Genomic DNA, 13,973 nt, shown 5'->3' with positions numbered 1-13,973 from the left:
TATACTTGTATCTATTCTTTTTCAACTTCTTTTCCTATTTACGTTATTACAGAATACTGAGCAGAGTTCTCTGTGCTATACAGTAGGTCCTTGTTGGTTATCTATTTTAAATATAGTAGTGTGTCAATGTACTCCTTTTAAATTTAAAATGAATGCAGTATAATCCCATTTTTATAAAACTACTTTATGCATCTATCCAGTTGTTCAGCCACTTGTATATTTGCATAGAGATATATATGGAATGATATTCACTAATATTACCAATGGTTGTCTCTGGGTAATGGGCTTTGAGATGACTTCTCCCTTTGTTGTACTTCTGCATTGCTTGATTTTTTTAAAAGTAAACAAGCGTTGGGACTTCCCTGGTGGTCCAGTGGGTAAGACTCCGCACTCTCAATGCAGGGGGCCTGGGTTCGATCCCTGGTTGGGGAATGAGATCCTGCATGCATGCCACAACTAAGAGTCCGCATGCCACTACTAAGAAGTCCGCATGCTGCAACTAAAGATCCCACATGTCGCAACGAAGATCCCATGCGTCACAAGTAAGACCCGGCACAAAGTTAATAAATAAATTAACAAACAAACAAATAAGCATTTACTGTCATTTGAAGGTAAAATCATAGGGTTAGGATTGCTAAACCAGCAATATATCAATAGATAAAGGTAAGGAGGAATGTTTAAACCTCATCAGAAAACATAGTATAATCAAGCATCAATTTACAAACAATTCAGGTATTAATGATAAATCATTCTCATCAATTCACAGAAAATATTGGACCCTACAGACAAGGTAATAGTTGGCCTATGTAGCTATTATGTGTATGAAAAAATAAAGAAACTCCATTTCTTTTTAAACTATCTTATAAGTTAGAGTTTTAGCAAATTTAAAACTTCCCTCATCCAAATTAGTGACAACTTGTTTTACTGCTGTCATATTTATTAAGTAGTTAAAGAATGTCATTAATCAACATTTGAAATTTATAACTGTTAACAAATTCAAGTCAAAATGGCAAGTGGATTCTAGAGACTTAATATATCTTATTTTCCTTTGTAATAGTGTTTTATATTCAATCAAGCAAATATGTTAGCTTACTTCCTATCTATTTGTCAAAAATCTCACTTTAAATCATCAAAGATCCATGACCTTCAGTATTGATGCCATGCATTTCCACAAAATGCACAGAGATTTTCGTCTACATGTTTTTATTCATTCATTTGCTAAATAATTTCCGTGGAGTCATCTAAATATGGGCAAATCAGAAAACTTCAGTTCAGGGCACAATTATGCCAAATTTCATTAAATTACTTTTGGCAAATGGTGCTGGCTTTTTACAGTAGTTTTCAAACATCTAATAAGTAATTGCTTGTAACTGTGCCATTGTCTGACAGTGAATGAAAGAACAGGCACTGCAGTGATGCTGAACCCCTCCATTTGTATTGCACTGCAAAGCTTTCTGGCCACATGATTCCGCCTAACTGTCAGGCTGTGGAAATTGCAGGGAGTTGCTGCAACATAGGCTTTTAACTTATGAAGAAGAACCAAGAAGAAAAAAGTAATGAAATTACACAAATGAGTCTGGCAGCCAAATTCTGTTTCTCCTCTTACCTAACAAGACTTGACCACGGAAGGGCCCACCACCTTCTCTAGAACCTTAAATACTTAGACGCCTTCATTTCAATCCCCTCAGTTGGTACACTATGAGGACATTCTCTCACCTCTAGGGGTAATCATGAGGTTCAAAAGCCACTGTGCCTTCCTGATTCTTTTCAAGAAATGGATGAAACCATCTGAGAAGCTGATTTTTCAAGCGATGCACTGGACCATTTGTTCGTTCATTCATTGATCAAATATTTATTGAGCACCTACTATATACCAGGCACTGGTCTATTCACTAGGGATATAGGGATAGAGAAGATAGATAAGGGTCTTACTTTCAAATAGCTTACATTTTGCTAGGGATAGGTAAACAATTAACTATATAATATGTCAGACTGTGTCTTCTATTATGAATAATAAGGCAGGATAAGAGGTCTAGAGAGGGACTATTGTGTGGACAGGGGTGTTCAGAGATATGCCAACTATGGAAAGGACACAAAAGTAATTTATTGCAAACTATTTTAAAATATTTCATAATACACACACTGGAAATTGTCCTCTGTTAAGACAACAGGAACTTCCAATCATATTCCTTCCATGTTCTCCCTATTCAAAGTGATCTCTCTCCTCAGAACTGGCATGGTCATTCACTTAAAACCCTTGCCTGGGGGCTTCCCTGGTGGCGCAGTGATTGAGAATCTGCCTGCCAATGCAGGGGACACGGGTTCGAGCCCTGGTCTGGGAAGATCCCACATGCCGCGGAGCAACCAGGCCCGTGAGCTACAACTACTGAGCCTGCGCGTCTGGAGCCTGTGCTCCACAACAAGAGAGGCCGCAATAGTGAGAGGCCCGTGCACCGCGATGAAGAGTGGCCCCCGCTCGCCACAACTAGAGAAAGCCCTCGCACAGAAACGAAGACCCAACACAGCCAAAAATAAATAAATTAATTAATTTTAAAAAAAAAACCCTTGCCTGGTGCTTTATAGAACAGTTACTTCTGTACAGCTAATCTCCCCTACCTAATAGGCATCACTTTTACATCAAGGTCTGTGTTTTATTCATCTTGGCATCTGTTATGGGTTGAATTATATCCCCCAAAGAATATGTGGAAGTCCTAACCCCCACTACCTCATAATGTGACTTTACTTGGAAACAGAGTTTTTAGAGAAGTAATCAAAATGAAATCATTAGGATGGGCCCTAATCCATTATGACTGGTGTCCTTATACAAAGGGGAAATTTGGACACGGAAACAGATATCCACATAGGGAAGACCATGTGAAGACACACAGGAAGAATGACATGTGAAGACAGAGGACTGGAGCGATGCATCTATAAGCCAAGGAATGGCAAAGACTGTCAGTAAAACAACAGAAACGAAAGAAGCAAGGAAGGATCCTCCCCTAGCACTTTCAAACGGAGTATAGTCCTGCTGATACCTTGATTTTGGACTTTAAGCCTCCAGAAATGTAAAAGAATAAATTTCTGTTTTTCTAAGCTACCCAGTTTGTTGTATGGTACTTTGTTACAGCAGACCTAGCAAACTAAAATAGTATCACTCTAAAGGCTTAGGAATGATGGTGAATGTATGATGAATAAATAAATGAAGTACTTTTTAAATAGGAAATTTTGTGTACACTTTACAAGTGAAGAAACTTAGACATATATATAATTGAACTCCTTATGTGACACGAAGTTTGGATTTGGTTGACCTTCAAAGCTTGCACATTTCTATAACCGAGAAGTAAGATTTTGTGACAGTGTCCCTTTTCCTTAATAAACACCATTCCTTTAACTTTCTATCGTTTAGTTCAGTAAGGGGTATGTATATAAGACCTCTACCTTGCTGAAAGAAGAAGAAATGGAAATCAAAAAGCAGAGCTGATTACTTGGAAATCACCTCACAAGTCAGGCCACAAAGAGAATCAAGCCTCAGAGGCTGGATGAAAGTATGATATTAGAAACTGATTTTGTGGGCTAGAAAACACAGGTGCAAAACACAGCCCTAGCCCTTCCCAATGTAGATGATAAGTAATTCTGCCTTGAACATTTACCAAGAAACAAATGGCTTGGGACAAACCCTATTCTGAGTGAGTATTGTCCTTCTCAAAAAGCCAAACGATTGGTTCATCCAACCCTAAGTACCACTTAGATCTTGCTTGGCCTTTAGAATAGCAACCCAACACAAGCCCAAATGACATCAGGAAGTTAATGTACTGTAATATTAAAAATCATGGGGCTTCCCTGGTGGCGCGGTGGTTAAGAATCCGCCTGCCAATGAAGGGGACACGGGTTCAAGCCCTGGTCCGGGAAGATCCCACGTGCCATGGAGCAAGTAAGCCCGTGCGCCACAACTACTGAGCCTGTGCTCTAGAGCCCGCGAGCCACAACTACTGAGCCCGTGTGCCACAACTACTGAAGCCCGTGCACCTAGAGCCCATGCTCCGCAGCGGGAGAGGCCACCACAATGAGAAGCCCGTGCACCGCAACGAAGAGCAGCCCCTGCTCGCCACAACTAGAGAAAGCCCGCACGTAGCAATGAAGACCCAACGCAGCTAAAAATAAATTAAAATAATAATAATAATAATAAAGCAAAAGCATTAAAAAAATAATAAAAAAATAAAAATAAAGCAAAAGTATTAAAAAAAATCATGGAATCTGGGGTTTTTTCCAGCTTTATTAAGATATAATTGACAAATAAAAATTGTACATATTTAAGATATACAACTTGACTTTTTGACATCCAAATACACTGTGAATGTTTACCATAATCAAGCTAATTAACATATTGCTAACTATAGTCACCATGCTGTATGTTAAATCTCCAGAATTTATTTATCCTACATATTTGAAACTTTGTACTATTTGACCATTTCCCCGTATTCCCCACACCCCAGCCCCACATAACCACCATTCTATGATTCTAAGAGCCCAACTTTTTCAGATTCCACATTTAAGTAAGATCAAGTAGTATCTGTCTTTCTGTGTCTGCCTTATTTCACTTAGCTTAATGTTCCCCAGGTTCATCCATGTTGTCACAAATGGCAGGACCACCTTCATTTTTATGAATAAATAATATTCCATTGTATACCTATACCACATTTCCATTATCCATTTATCTGTTCATGGACACTTAGGTTATTTCTATGTCTTGGCTACTGTGAATAATGTTGAAATGAACATGGGAGTGCCAGATATCTCTTTGAGATATGAACTTCATTTCCTTTGGATGTACACCCAGAAGTGGGATTGTGGATCATATGGTAGCTCTATTTTTAGTTTTTTGAGGAACTCCCATACTGTTTTCCATGTCTGTGCCAATTTACATTCCCACTAACAGTGTACAAGGATTCCCTTTTCTCCGTATCCCTGACAGCACTTATCTTTTGTCTTTTAGATAATAGCCATTCTAACAGGTGTGAGGTGATATCTCATTGTGGCTTTAATTTGCATTTCTCTTATGATTAAGGGTGCCTGACCATTTGTATGCCTTCTTGTAGAAATGTCTATTCAGGTCCTTTGCTCATTTTTTTAACTGGGTTGTTTCTTCTTTGGGGGGGGGGTGGGTATTGAGTTATATGAGTTCCTTATATATTTTGGATACTAACCCCTTATCACTTATATACTTTGGGAATATTTTCTCCCATTCCATAGGTTGTTTTTTCACCCTATTATTTCCTTTGCTGTGCAAAAGCTTTTTAATTCAATGCAATTTCATTTGTCTGTTTTTGTATTTGTTGCCTGTGCTTTTGGAGTCATATGCAAAAATCATTGCACAAACCAGTGTCAAGAAACATTTTCTCTACATTTTCTTGTAGTAGTTTTATAGTTTCAGGTCTTACATTTAAGTCTTTATTGCATTTGACTTTATTTTTGTATACAGTGTATTATAAGGGCCCAATTTCATCCTTCTGCATATGGATATACAATTTTACCAAACCATTAATTGAAGAGATATCCTTTCCCCATTGTGTGTTCTTGGCATCTTTGTTGAAGAACCATTGACTGAAAATGCATGGATGCCTTTCTGGCTTTTTATTCTGTTTTTTGGTCTACATGTCCATTTTTATACCAGTACCATGCTATCTACGTTACTGTAGTATTGTAGTATATTTTAAAATCAATCAGTGGGATGCCTCCAGCTTTGCTCTTCTTGCTCAAGATTGTTTTCGCTATTCAGAGTCTTTTGTGGTTCCATAAGAATTTTAGGATTGTTTTATCTAGTACTATGAAAAATGCCATTGGAATTTGGATAGGGATTGCACTGAATCTGTTGATTGCTTTGGGTAGAATCGTCATATGAAAAATATTAACTCTTCCAGTCCATATACATGGTATATCTTTCCATTTATTTGCATCTTCTTCAATTTCTTTCATTAATGTGTTATAATTATCAGTGTACACATCTTTCACTTCCTTGGTTAAATTTATTCCTAATATTTGATTGGTTTTGATGCTATGGTAAATATGATTATTTTCTTAATTTCTTTTTTGGACAGTTCACTGATAATGTATAGAAGTGCAACTCATTTTTGTAAGTTGATTTTGTATCCTGCAACTTTACCGAATTCATTTATTAGTTCTAACAAATTTGGTGGTGTCTTTCGGGTTATTATAAGATTATGTCAGCTGCAAACAGAGATAGTTTTAGTTCTTCCTTTCTGATTTGGATGCTTTATATTTCTTTTTCCTCCTTAACTGATCTGGCTAGAACTTCCAGTACCATGTTGAGTAGAAGTGGCAAGAATGGGCATCACTGTCTTATTCCTGATCTTACAGGAAAAGCTGCAAGCTTTTCACCATCTAGTATAATGTTAGCTGTAGGCTTGTCATATGTGGCCTTTATTATGTTGAGGTACTTTCCTTCTATACCTACTTTGTTGAGAGTCTTATCATGATAGTTTGTTGCATTTTCTCAAATCCTTTTACTTTATTTATTGAGATGATCATAAGATTTTTATCCTTCATTCTGTTATCACAGTGTATCACATTTATTGATTTGCATATGTTGAAACATCCTTCCATCCCAGGGATAAATCTCATCTGATCATGGTTTATGATTCTTTTATTATGCTGTTGAATTCGACTTGCTAGCATTTTGTTGATATTTGCATCTATGTTCATCAGAAATATTGGTCTGTAATTTTCTTGTCAATATAGTGCCTTGTCTGGCTTTGGTATGAGGGTCATGCTGGTCTCATAAAATGAGTTTTGAAATATTCCCTTCAACTTTTTGGATGAGTTTGAGAAGGACTGACATTAATTCTTCCTTAAATATTTAGCAGAATTCACCAGTGAAGTCATCTGGCCCTGGGTTTTTATACAATGGGAGGTTTTTGGTTACTGATTCAATCTTCTCATAAGTTATTGGTTTGTTCAGATTTTCTATTTATTCATAATTCAGTTTACCAGATTGTATATCTCTAGTAACTTATTCATTTCTTCTAGTTTATCCAATTTGATAAGGTATAATTGTTTATAGTGTCACCTATGATCTTTTCTATTTCTATGGCATCAGATGTAATGACTCCTCTTTCATTTATAATTTTATTTATTTGAGTCTTATCTTTTTTATTTTCTTAGTCTAGATAAAACCTTGTCAATTTTGTTGCTCTTTTCAAAATAACAGGTCTTAGCTTTGTTGATATATTTCTATTGTCTTTTTAGTTTTTACTTCAACTATTTCTGCTCTAACCTTTATTATTTCCTTCCTTCTGCTAACTTTGGGCTTAGTTTGTTCTTTTTCTAGTTCCTTGAAGTATAAAGTCAGGTTGTTTATTTGAGATCTTTCTTCTTTCTTAGTGTGGACATGTGTTGTTATAAACGTCCCTCTTAGAACTGCTTTTGCTGCATTCCATAAGCTTTGGTATTTTGTGTTTCTATTTTCATTTGTTTCAACTTTTAAATTTTCTTTTTGATCTTTTCTTTGATCTCCTGATTGTTCAGGAATGTATTGTTTAATTTCCACATATTTGTGAATTTTCCAATTTTCGTCTCATTATTGATTTCTAGTTTCACTGTGATCAGAAAAAGATTCTCGATATGATTTCAGTCTTCTTAAACTGGTTAAGACTTATTTTGTGGCCTTGCATCTGATCTATCCTGGAGAATATTTCATGTGCACTTGAGAAGAATGACTATTCTGCTAACTTTGGATAGAATATTCTGTATACATCTGTTAGGTTCATTAGGTAAATAGTGTTGTTCAAGTCCAATATTTCTCTTTTGTTTTTCTATCTGGACAATCTATCCATTGTTGAAGACAAGGTCTTGAAGACCCCTACCATTATTATATTGCTGTTATTTCTCCCTTCAGATCTTTTGATGTTTGTTTTACATATTTAAGTGATCTAATATTGGGTACATATATATTTATAATTGTTATATCCTCTTGATGATTTGATCCTTTTATCATTATATAATATCCAACTTCATCTCTTGTTTTACTTAAAGTCTATTTTTTCTGATATAAGAATAACCATTCCAGTTCTCTCTTGGTTCCCATTTGCATGGAATAACTTTGTCCAACTCTTCACTCTCAGCTAAAATGAGTCTCTTGTAAGAATCATATGATTGGGTCTTGCTTTTTTATGTTTATCCTGTCATGTACACTATGCCTGTTGACTGGGGAATTTAATCCATTTACATTTAAAGTAAGTATTGATAGGTGAAGACTTATTGCCATTTTGTTCATTGTTGTCTGGCTGTTTTGTAATTTCTTTGGTCCTTTTTTGCTTTTGTACTGTCTTCCTTTGTAATTTGATGATTTTTTTGTAGTGGTGTGTTTTGATTCCTTTCTCTTTATATTTTGTGTATCTATTTCATGTTTTTTGTGTTTACCATGAGGCTTAAATAAAACAATGTACTTATAATAATCAATTTAAGCTAATAAATTAACTTCAATTACATACAAAAATTCTATACTTCCCTCCACACACTTTATGTTACTTATGTCAAAATTTATCTTTCTATATTATATATCCATTAACAAGTTATTGTAGTTATGGTTATTTTTAATACTTTTTAAATTTTTATACTAGAGTTAAAAGTGGTTTATACACAACTATAACATTACTAGACTATTCTGAATTTGATTATACACTTACCTTTGCCAGTAAGTTTTATACTTTCATATGTTTTCATACTGCTCACTAGCATTCCTTCATTTCAGCTTGAAGACTTCCACATAGCATTTCTTGTAAGTCAGGTCTAGTGGCAATGAACTCCTTCAACTTTTGTTTGTCTGGGAAAGTTATTATCTGTCCTTCATTTCTGAAGGATAGCTTTGCTGTATATATTCTTCTTTGGCAGTTTTTTCTTTCAGAACTTTGAATATATCATCCCATTCTCTCCTGGCCTGCAGGCTTTCTGGTGAGAAATCTTCTGACAATCTTATGGGGACTCTCGTGTGTGTTATGAGTTGCTTTTCTCTTGCTTTCAAAATTCTCTGTCTTTGACTTTTGACAATTTGATTTTAGTGTGTCTTGGTGTAAATCTCTTTACAATCAATCCATCTGTGGTCCTTTGGGTTTTATGAATCTAGATGTTGATTCCCTCTCCATATTTTGGGAGGTTTCAGCCATTATTTCTTTAAACGAGCTTTCTGCCCCTTTCTCTCTCTCTTCTCCTTATGGGACTCCCATAATTCCATACTGGTTCAACTGATGAAGCCTCATAAGTCCTTTAGGCTTTCCTAACTCTTTTTCATTCTTTCTTCTTTTTGCTCCTCCACATAATTTCAAATGACTTGCCTTCAAATTCACTTATTCATTCTTTTGCTTGATCAAGTCTACTTTTGAATCCTTCTAGTGAATTTTTCAGTTCAATTATTGTGTCCTTCAGCTCCAGCATTTCTGTTTGATTCATTTTTATCATTTCTATCTCTGTTTATTTCTCATTTGGGTCATGCATTATTTTCCTGATTTTGTTTGTTTATATTCTCTGATAACTCACTGAGCTTCTTTAAGATGATTGTTTAGAATTCTTTGTCCAGCAATTCACACATCTTCATTTCTTCTGGGTTAGGTTACTGGAGATTTGTTTTTGTACTTTGTGTCATGTTTTTCTTGATTCTTTATGTTCCTTGTATGTTTGCTTTGTTGTCTGCACACTTGAAACAGAAACCACTGGAATGGTTTGGGTTTTTTTTAACACCTTTATTGGAGTGTAATTGCTTTACAATGTTGTGTTAGTTTCTGCTGTATAACAAAGTGAATCAGCTATATGTATACATATATCCCCATATCTCCTCCCTCTTGCATCTCCCTCCCACCCTCCCTATCCCACCCCTCTAGGTGGTCACAAAGCACTGAGCTGATCTCCCTGTGCTATGTGGCTGCTTCCCACCAGCTATCTATTTTACATTTGGTAGTGTATATATGTCAATGACACTGTCTCACTTTGTCTCAGCTTACCCCCATTGGAATGGTTTTGACCCAGAAAGAATGTCACCAATAAACAGTCTCAGTATGAAACAAGATAGAGAACAACCCCTCAGGGAGCTCACTGTAAGGCTGGAGGCAAGGCCCCTCCTACACTTTTCTTCACTCCCACACCGGAGCAAAAGACTCAGTTATGTGTTTATTCCAAATCTTGTAAAGCAGCACTGGCTGTAGGGGCTAACCCTGCCCTTTGTTTCTAGGTGTCCCAAGGGACCAGGCTCTACAGGTCATTCAGCATTTGATATTAGGTGAGATAGAAAACAGCTCCACAGAGGGTGCACTGAGATGATTGGGATAAGGCGCCCTTAGCTTCCTTCCTTACCTCATGGAGGAAAAACCTCATTTATGTGCCAGCTGTAAGGGCTTTACCCCACCACTTTCCTTTATGCCTAGCTGTACCTGAGAATCTGGCTCTTCGGGTTATTCAGTTTGAAGTGAGATAGAAATTGGCTCCACAGAGGATGCCCTGAGAGACCAGAAGTCTAGATGTATACTCAACACTCTCTTCCCCACCTTGGGATAAATCATGGGGTGACATGATCTTGCTGCTGAGTGAAGCCAGTTTGGGGGAGGGACTCACACTTGCAAGGAGAAATAGCTTTTCTTACCCATATAAATGCAACTGCTCTAAGTTTGTGCTCCTCCAGGGTGCTTCTACTTCTTAGCTATTTTTAAATTTCTCTTCAAGATATTTTGGTATCAATATTGTTGTTTTATTGGTGTTTCTGTGGACGAATAAGAGGTAGAACTTCCTACTCTGCCATCTTACTGACATCAGATCTCAAAAATCATGGGATTTGGAGGCAGAAAGAGCTGAGTTTGAATCCGGCCTCCATAAGTTAATAGTTGTGTGATTTTAGTCAAGTTACTAACTTTCTCTCAGCTTCTGCTTCTTCATGAATAAACAGTGAAAACTGTTATCAAATATACAATAAAGGTTTTACTATAACAATGGGCTATCCTAAGAAATTTCACCTTGAAAAATTCTTAACCACAATATTTCCTGGGCCACCTAAAGCATCTCTCTGAACTTTGGTTTTTGCAGTCATTAAGGTAATGCTTGCTAGATGCTCTAATAATAACCCTAAAATTTCATTGGCTTAACATAATTGTTATTTCTTATTCATTTCACAGTTAGATGTGGATTGGGGGCTCCTCAGGCAGCTGTCCTCCAAGTGGTGACTCCTGTCACCTTATGGTACTGTCATTTTAAACACTGGCCTCTGAGGTCTTCAGGGAAAGAGAAGGGAGACTGTGAGTGATCCAATAGGGTTTTATGGCTACTTTTAGAAGTGACATATTTCAATTTTGCACACATCCGATTGGCCAAACCCAGTTACATAACCCATAACAGCAGTAAGGGAAAATGGGAAATGTAGTCTTCCTGTGTGTACAGCAAGAGTAAATGAGATTAGTGAGCACCTAGACCCCCCTCTCCAACAGTCTTTTTTCACATAAAGGGATTTTAACATTTAGAGTCTGTCCATATCATTTTTATTTCTAACTTAACAAGTATATTTAATTTCAGGATGATTTTTATACTTTTATATAAATAATTGCCTAGGAAGTATCTCTCTTCCAACTATCCTCCGAGATAGTAGTTTTCTTTTTTCTAGGGAGCTGACCACTGGAAATGGTAGGAAAATTCCCATTGACAAAACAGAATGTTTTTCATAAACAGAGCACAGTGAAATATAATCCAGGTAGGTATTGTCAAGGATCAGATCTCTCCCTTCCAAGGAGAGCAGGCTACCTGTACTTAGAACTGTGCCGTAAGTGAGTACTTAGTCCCCAGGAAGAGTACTACCAAGGGTAAGTATTGTCCATATGATAAAAGTCATAATATGGTTGAATAGGAAAGAACTTTCAGTGGCTGCAAAGAGCATGTGGCAGGGAAAACATTTAATGCTGTTTCATAGGAAGTGCCATGGTGTACATATATCTTCATGTTCAGTTTGTTTGTACCTTAATCAAGAAGGATGCTACTTTTCATAGTCAAAGGAGACAAGAATATTTCTCCCTTCACTGTAATGCAGCCAAAAAATCTAAAGAAAAGAATTAGTAGAGGGCAAGATTCAGGATACTGAATGTCAGATTGGAGTAAGTGAGATGAAGATTACAAACTGACACAAATAAGAGAGAAGCCATTTCTTAGCAAGCAGTAATTCAGGCAGACTGCATTTTGCTGCCTGTATTGTGGTGGGGTGGGGGAGCTACCTTAACAATGCAGTGACGTGAACTCTGATAAAGGTAAATCTTAAGAATTTTCTGCAAAACGTAACACGGACCCTGAGTGAAAATAATAACATCCTAGCAGAGACATGCATATAAACTAACTCGATAAATAGTCATTGAATGAATGAATCAGGGAGAAGTGGGAATATTAAGGTACCATCCATGGGGGAGTTGGGAAGAATAGAAGCAAGAGAAATGAGGTGGGAGGAGACAAGTAGGGTTCATTTCTTAAGTGCCTGAGAAGTGATATTTTTATAAATTTACTTGTATGCTGGCTGTAGGGCTTGATTCTCCCTCAAAAAATCATACCCTGTGCAGGGTAAGAGATTATTTGGTAACAACTTTCCATATGCCCTTTTCACTCAACTTTCCCAGCAGTATTAAAGGAATGCTTCAGCCTCAAGGTTGACGCCATTAGTCCAGATTGAAAGAATCTTTAATAAACAAAGCCAATGAGCAAACCTTCCACACGACATCTGTCAAATCTTACTGACTGTCAAGAAAGACCAATTAACCTGCTTTCTCCATTTTCACTAGGACCGAGAGTAGAACTGGTCATCTATCATGAGAAAGCCTATTCTAAAGTACAGCCAGCCAGATTATAAATGGCTTGCAATTTACTAGATGGTCTGTTTTTTAAGATTGTTCCCAAAATTGAGTATAAACATACTTTTTGACCAAGAGATCATACTTCTAGGAAAGACATGTTGGTAAATATATGAATAAAATACAAGGCTGTTTATTGAATCATTATCTATAATAGCAAAAGGCTGAACACAACCAAATGACCATCAACAGGGTGCTGTATGAACAAATTATATTACATTCATGTGAGGTGAAAACAGTGCATATTATGCTACTGTTTAAGAAAGGTGGGGACAGGGACATCTTGTCATACCAGAAATCAAGGAAGCTATCAAAGACTACTGAGGTTGTGCCCAAAAACCTCTGGTGCCAACTTTAAGAGACTTTTACTGACCAAAAATACAAAAATGTCGGCATCAATTAAAACAATAATTTTGATAGATTAAAACATAAAATGTGTTTAAATCATGGTTTCATAGTGGTATTTTAAAAACAGTCATTGTTCACCTTTGGAAGATGCTAGGGAACTAACTCATACATATTGGCTTATATTTTTTAAATGAGAGCATAAAACAAAACCTCAAAAAATGTTTGAGGAAGGAAGGGATACGATGGAGGATACAGGAATAGGTACTATACTTCTTTGAATACACCTCGATTTATAGATTTCACTTTACATAATTTTAAAATTCAAATCCAAATAAGGCAGTCTCTAAAATTTGAAAGCAAAATGAAATATATGAATCTAGCTATGTATCAGGTGGTGGCAAAATAACACATAATTATTTCAGGGGACTTTTAAGAAAATTATTTCAAAAGCACAGCAATATAAAATTAAACAGAAAAATCATGTTTATGGTGGTAGACCCAGATTGTTATTCTGAGACTGTGATATGTGTATCGTAGGATAAAACAAACAAATATGTCAGAGTCATTGAGAAGCAAAATTTTCAACATGAAAGAAAGGAGATACAGATAAAAGAGGTTAACTTAAAATTGTGTAATCTTGAATTTGAAATGTAACATCAGTGTGAACTCATGATGTGATTTACTCTACAGAAAAATATTTCCTAGCTCTGTCCACTGAAATGTTCTAGAAACAAAGACCTTAAGCAG

General features: G+C 36.3%; 2 long non-coding RNA genes across 3 annotated transcripts in view; both read right to left on the bottom strand.

The window, feature by feature from the left end:
• LOC309620134 overlaps positions 1-13,973 on the bottom strand; it is a 687,819-nt gene that overhangs the window by 408,536 nt on the left and 265,310 nt on the right. The gene's annotated exons all lie outside the window — the stretch shown is intronic.
• LOC309620116 overlaps positions 1-13,973 on the bottom strand; it is a 424,458-nt gene that overhangs the window by 353,410 nt on the left and 57,075 nt on the right. The gene's annotated exons all lie outside the window — the stretch shown is intronic.

The sequence above is a fragment of the Balaenoptera borealis genome (genome assembly GCF_965194805.1).
Source record: "Balaenoptera borealis genome assembly, chromosome: X".
Lineage (NCBI taxonomy): Eukaryota > Metazoa > Chordata > Mammalia > Artiodactyla > Balaenopteridae > Balaenoptera > Balaenoptera borealis.
Note: the sequence above shows the minus strand (reverse complement) of the source record. Positions and strands in the feature narration are given on the sequence as shown.